At 41.7% G+C, this 6,913-nt stretch overlaps 1 pseudogene; it reads right to left on the bottom strand.

Moving 5' to 3' along the window:
* Positions 1-270: 270 nt before the first annotated feature.
* The window catches only part of LOC148015901 (uncharacterized), a 178,415-nt pseudogene continuing 171,772 nt past the window's right edge, over positions 271-6,913 (bottom strand).

Here is a 6,913-nt window from a genome sequence, read left to right as displayed (position 1 = left end):
TCCTCTTCATCATTATCGACCTCTTCTCCTTTCCCACCATCATCTTCATTATCCCCTACATCATCATCGTCTTCTCCTCGACCACCAAGCCCGGTTCGGTTTGGCGCTTCACTATCGCCCTCCTCTCCCTCATCATCCGCTTCATCACCCTTCTCCAGACGACGCTCCTTCCCTGCCATCTTCGACGCCCTCGCGGAGGCCCTGCAGCTCTCCCCGGAGAAGCTGGCCGCCAGCCGCCACATCCGCGCGAACTACGGCAACATCTCGGCATCAACCGTGCTCTTCGTCCTTGACGAGCTCCGTCGCCGCGACTCCCTCTCCGACGTTCAACCAGGTTGCAACTAGGGCATCGCCATCGCCTTTGGCCTCGGCATCACCATCGAAGGCGCTCTCCCTACGTGTTGCTATCCAGCTGGTAGAGTCCCCTAATCATTCATTGTTCCATAGTGCTGATGTATTTCTACATTCCTACCTAGGGTGGTGCCTATTGTTTCACTCACAGCTCCTTCGTAGACCTTGACGACATACTATGCTTCGCCCTTGCAGCGTCCCCTATGTTCTCCATGGGGTTGTAGCCGCAGTGGTTTGATGTCCAATGTGTACATGGGTGTATGAGTCTAAACCTTGGATACATCCCTTGCGGCATCTTTCTCCTTTCAAGCCTTATCATCAAGATTCACTAGAGTTTCACGAGTTAAGGAAAGGTCGCCGCATTTCTAGTTAATAGGTAAGGAGTTAAAAGTGTGGCACGTTCATTTTGTTTTCAAAATTATCACCAAGTCTAGGACGAGCTCAACATGGTATCACCCTAGATTATCTAGCCGACCAAATCCACGTTGTAACAAACCTTGATATAGTGACCACCTTCCCATATTTGCTGATGTCCTAGCATTTCTGCAAAAGCAAACTCCGGTTGGCCCGTGACTTGATCTATCACTACTCTTCCAATATTTCACCATGACCTTTGTACGTCATGCAGTCACTTCTACGTTCTTCCTCCTCCATGTTACTCCCCGTGAACGCACACATTCCATTATATATATCTATACATATCTCTCTATATGTAGCTTACATGCCATACTGATCATCCTCTTGGACTTAACACCAAAATAACAATACCTATCCACAATTTAAATTTTTTTTAAAAAAACAACCCAACAACAAAAACCAAACCACCAAAAAAAAAAAAAAACAACAACAACAACAACAAAAACAAACACAAAAAACATTTTTTTTTTAAAAGAAAAAAAAACACGAAGAAACAAAAAAAACTCACACCAACAAACACATCCACAACACATAATAACCTCACAAACAAAACTCCACCATAAATAATCCCAAATTACAAAAACAAAATTTACAAAAAAAAAACAAAAAAACAAAAAAAAAACACAACCAAAAAACAAATCAACCCACCCACTAAGGTGTTCTGTTTGTTGTTTCATCAGTGATCTTTACTTTTCCTTTCCTGGATTCACTTCTTTTGGGAGACTCTTCCGTGCGCATTCCTGCATTACATACACACCCCTTCCAGGTATTTATTTTATGTGCTTTATTTATTTTCATTTTTCCCCTTAATCACAAATTAATTGTTAAAATGAACCCTTTAATTCACCCACAGTTTCCACGCGCATTCGCGCTAAACACACATACTTTTTTAAATTAAAATAAACCAGCCGTTCACTTAGCACGCGCTACGTGCTCTATGGAGGCACTTTAAATTTTAAATTAAAAAGAACCAGTCGTCACTTGAGCACGCGCTGGCAAAAAAGCGCTCCACATCACTTTAATTTGTAAATAATGAATTGCATTTAGAGACCCAGTCGGGAATCGAAGTCCGAGAATCGAATAACTGCACCGTTTTAACCTAATAATTGGTAATTAAATTTATCAGAAGGAACCGCCGTTTTCTTGTTAAGGTTTATCACCTAATAAAAATTCACCCATTTTTAATAATTGATTAAAATCAACCCTTCATTAAATTAATTCCCCCCTCACTGCACTTAATTCCCCTTTTCAATGAACCGTTTCGTGGGATGGGTATGCGCCGTCATTAGAGTTATTTTCCATGGTCCAGTCTTGGTTTATCACCGATATAGTTTTGATATGTGTCGGATATGGTATGGTTTTGGTTTCATGTCTTTGTTACGGTTACGGGTACGGTATGCAGTTTTTTCTTTTATTGCCTGATACGGGGTTCAGGGTGTTTGTCTGATGCATCGCATGAAGCTTTCGGTCGCATTTGTCTCAAGGTCATGTCAAATTTTTTCTAAGATGTGGTTTGCTTGGGGTTAGTAGGTCGAGTCACGTTTTATTGGTAATTCTCTTATCCTTGGTTTTTTGTTTGTTGCTTTGCAGGCATTCTCCTTGATTGTCTGTGTTTGTGGTGTGTGTGTAACCATCTGAATGGCGCCTTCTCATGCTCCTCCCCCTATCCAGTACGTCCCATTAGTTAGTAGGGATTATTCTTCCCTACTTACTTTTGAGCCCCTCACGAAGGCGGGACTTGCTGCTTTTGTGGCCACTCCTTTTCCATTACTTCCAGAGGCTCCGTCGTTATGTGATGAGTTCCTGGCCTCTTACAGCAAGAAGACAGGCGTAGTCCAAGGCATGTCTATGACTTTGACATCTCGAGGCTTAGGGAAGGCTCTGTCTTTACCCTTCAAAGGAGAACCTTTTGTGACCACTCGTCAGCTCTTCTCTAATGAAGAGATTCTGAAGCTGTTGCACAAGCAGACAAGGGAAGTCCTTGATGTTAAGAAAGTGATAAACTCTTCAGGAGTTTCGTTTTCTATGATTACTGATTCCGTATGGAAGACGATCTGTCAGTTCCTTCAGGACAGGTTTATGCCTGCCAAAACGCCATCCCACTATTTGTCCAAAGAGCTTTTCACAGCTTCCAGGATGGTGCTGAAAGGAGTTGCTATTAATTGGAGCACTTACCTCCTTACTAAAATGGATCAGCATTTTGTTAAAGTCACGAGGGGTAATGTTACCAATGTTACTTATGGATCATATTTGTCTGCCTTCTTGACCTATTCAGGTTTACAGAAGACTGTGCCTCCACCTCCTCCATTAGATCCAGTACCTCCTCCTCCACCTTCAGAAGAGTCAGCACCCATTGACATTGAGGATGATGATTCTCCGCCTCCCCTGGTCATACAGCGCAAACGCTTGAAGAGGGTAGCGGATAAAGCCCCTTCTGTACTTCCCTCAGTGCCTATCCCTGCTACTTCTGGCAGTGAACTCCCTGGGTATCTCACTTGCAATAACCTGTTCAGAGCACATCGAGAAGGATCCTTGGAGATCTCAGTTCCCTCCCTGAACAGTCTCGTCTCAGGAGATGCCATTCCTTTCCTCTACAAGGATATTCAAAGTTCCATTGAGTTGTCAGTGACAGCCTGTGTTCAACAGCTGTACGCATCTTTCTATGAGGAGCTCATGCAGTCCAAAGACTAGTTGCATAAGGCAACATCTGAGTTAGCTTCTGCTAAGGATACCCTAGCAGATTTATTTAAGCAAATGGAACAGCAAACCCAACTGGTAGCCACCCAAAGCGATGAGATTTCTTCATTGAAGACCCAGTTACTCGAGGCTCAGTCACAGGTTACTAACCTTTCAGCAGAGAAGGAGAGGATGTCCAGCGAAGCGAAAGAATTCCAAGTTCTCTTAGATGACAAGCTTTCAGCTTTACAGATGGCTAATGACACAGTGGCCAACCAAGCCTCCCAAATCCAGCAATTGCAAGATCAGCTTGCAAAGTCCCGCTCTGTTCCTCCAAGCCCTCCTGTTCCATTAATTTCTTCTCTTTCACAGCAGGATTTGGCTGCCCTACAGAGACAGGCTACTTTGTGCCCTCTATTCCAAGACAAAGTGGAACGATTGCAGTCCAGAATGGACTTGTTATGGTCTACCTTTGAACAATTTCAGGACTATGTCTTACCAGACCATTCTTTCTTTGTCCACTACCACTTACAGAAGTTGGTCTTCTATATGAAGCTTTCCACGATGGATTTACCTTTTCCAGAGGATGGCTGGAGTGGGGCTTGGTCTGCTGAGTTGTTGACAGAGGTAGTCAGAATGGTCTTTGAAGATTCTGTCACGCCAGACACCATGTTGATGTCATACATGTATCTCCGAGGAGATTTGTTAATTCCAGATGAGGTAGATATGGCATGGTATGTGGGGGATGTGGTCTTACAGGCTGTTCTATATGTCAATCATTTGGAGTTGCGCATAGCTGATATGTTTCAAAGTTATTCTTCCAAAGTAGCTGATTGTCATGATAATTCGTGGCATTCCATGATTGATTCGGTGGTCCTAAATCAAAGACAAAACACAGCTCCTACCTTTGCCCAGAGTACTAACCAACTGAGGATGGATCTCTTAACCTATCTTTCCAAACATAATCCGTTTGATGCTACCTTCTTTGATGCCTATCATAGACGATCTCTTTTAGGACCTTCTGTTCCTACCCTCCTCTATTATCAACAAATGGCTCACCGCTATGCTATATATTTTTTCCTTTGTCAATCTAATTCCACAGTAATTTTACCCCTTCTTTTCCAACCTTCGTCTTTCCCTCAAATTCCTATTTTCACTTACTGTTCCTTTATTGAGGATAGGGTATTTTCCCCTTCTCCACCCTGTCCTTCACCCCTCATAAATGTACCCTCCACATTTCCTATTTATCAGTTAACACCATTCCTTAGTGATTCCTTACAAATTTCTGCCACTCCTTCTTTAACATTTTCTTCCTTTTATGATTTTTCCTATCCTTCCCTACATCCACTTTCCCTTATTCCATTACCCTCTCCTAACACTTCCATATCTCAACCACCTCAGTTGGTTAGTGACTGTGACGGTTTTGATAATCAGATTTCCAGAAGAAGGGGATGGAGTTCGGATGATTGCCTTACAGGACCGCAGATTAATTGGCCAGTAACTCCAGGAGAATGGACAGCTTCCAGTCAAGCTTATCAAAATTATGTTCATTTTGCCCAACAATATTCACAGTCTGCAGATCCCTCAGTGAGATTAACTGCTCACTTTGCTTGGTACCTGGCGTATATGCATAGGCACTCTCATACTGATTCAAAGCCTATTCCAAAGTTGTGCATGAATGTCAATGTTAGCATTGATTCCCAACAGCTGGAGATACTGTATTTTCATGCCCTCTGTTTGCCTAGCAGATACCTGGTCCTGTTGGAAAGGATGTGCTGTCTCCAATTTTTTCAAAATCCTCCTAAAAACTTTGTAGATGAATCCTTATCTATGGATCGATTCCGACAACATCAATCTTTTAAGAGGGATCATCTTCATTGATGCCTTTCCAATGTATCGTGGAAGCTTTCTAATGAACAACTCTCTTTTTGAAGAAGTCATTCAGATGGTTGTGTTGTGTATTAGTGTTTGTGTTGTGAGTTCCTTTATGTCAAACGAACGTGGTGGTTTCCTATTGGATTTCGTGTACGAGCTACGTTTTGGAGATTTGTGGTGATGGGGTCGTGGTTGGAGAATTGAAGAAGATGCTGATGAAGAAGAAGCAAACTCTTATATCCTTTACAAATTTGTGGTGATTTTTAGTTTGATAAGAGGTGTTAATGTGTAAAGAGTTTTCCTTTCTTTGTATTTTTCTATCAGAAACAGGTTATAAGTTGGGGTCGTGGTGGATGGATTCTTTTTGCAACGATATTGAAGATCAAAGTTGAGCTTTTCCTTGAACTTGTATTCCCTTTTTCCTGGGTCGCGAGGACGCTTCCTTATTAAGTGTGGGGATATGTTGAGTGTTGAAATGACTTGTTTTTTGGCTGATTTTTGTTGTTTTTGAGAGCTGAATGGTTGATTTTATGGGATGATTGATTGATTTGGAAGTGGTTTGAGAGTGTTTTGGATGATATTGATTGTGTTTTGGAAGTTCATGATGTTTGTTGATGGTTCTGTGATGTTCTGATAGGTTCTGAATGGTTCTGTATACCTTCTGTTTTGTTCTGTTTTGGTCTGTTTTGTTCTGATTGTCTTCTGTGAAGAGGGAAGGAGTATTGAGATATTGTGAAAGCTTATTGAATGTTTTGTGAGAGTTTGGAATGATTTGAGAATGAGTTATGAGGTTTTGATGACCTTCTGTAACCTTCTGTAGGTCTTCTGTAGAGCTTCTGCTTCTGTTCTATTTCTGTTCTGTTCTGTACTGTAGCTGTTCTGGTACTGTTCTGTAGACTGTTCTGTATGCTTTTGTAAGTGTTCTGTGGAATGTATGTGTGATTTTGGGAAAGTTTTCTAGCCTTGGAAAGAGGTGAATACAAGTGCAAAAGAGCTGAAAGAAGTGGAAGAAGTAGCTGCTGAAGATTCAAGAGAAGATTAGAGTGAAGTGACAGTAGTGAGCTATGAAGAGACACTGTAGTGGCTCTGGTGACCCTTCATATCAGACATACCTCTTGGGAGGGGTATCCACGACCTAAGAGTGATTATTGAGAGTAATTTTTGAGAGATTGTAGTGAGGATATGATGTATTATTGATGGAGAGAGAGAGAGAGAGTCAGAGATAGCCAATTCTACTGAAACAGAGTGATTGTATATGAGAGATTGAGAGAGAAGACTATGAAGATATTGAAGATGAATAATATGTGATGTATTTCCATTCCAAGATGGTGTACTTCTTTTCTTTCTTTGTTCTATTGATGGATTTTATGAAGATATTGAAGAATATGGTTGATTCTATTAAAAATCCGTGGGAGATCTACATGATGCTGCATGAAGATTTGTTGTGCCTGGTGTTCTTTTCTTCATTGTGATCATATGAAACATGATAAACAAGCTTGTTGATGTTACAAGATAGATTTTCTTGCAAGAGAATTCCCTTTTCCTTGGTGTTCCTCTCGGGGCTCCAAACCTGTCGTTCTCTGATCACGAGGCA

The sequence above is a fragment of the Lygodium microphyllum genome, chromosome 23 (assembly GCF_053477565.2).
Source record: "Lygodium microphyllum isolate KBCC chromosome 23, Lygodium_microphyllum_v1.1.10, whole genome shotgun sequence".
Lineage (NCBI taxonomy): Eukaryota > Viridiplantae > Streptophyta > Polypodiopsida > Schizaeales > Lygodiaceae > Lygodium > Lygodium microphyllum.
The sequence above is the reverse complement of the archived record's forward strand: the minus strand, read 5'-3'. Positions and strand labels throughout refer to the sequence as shown.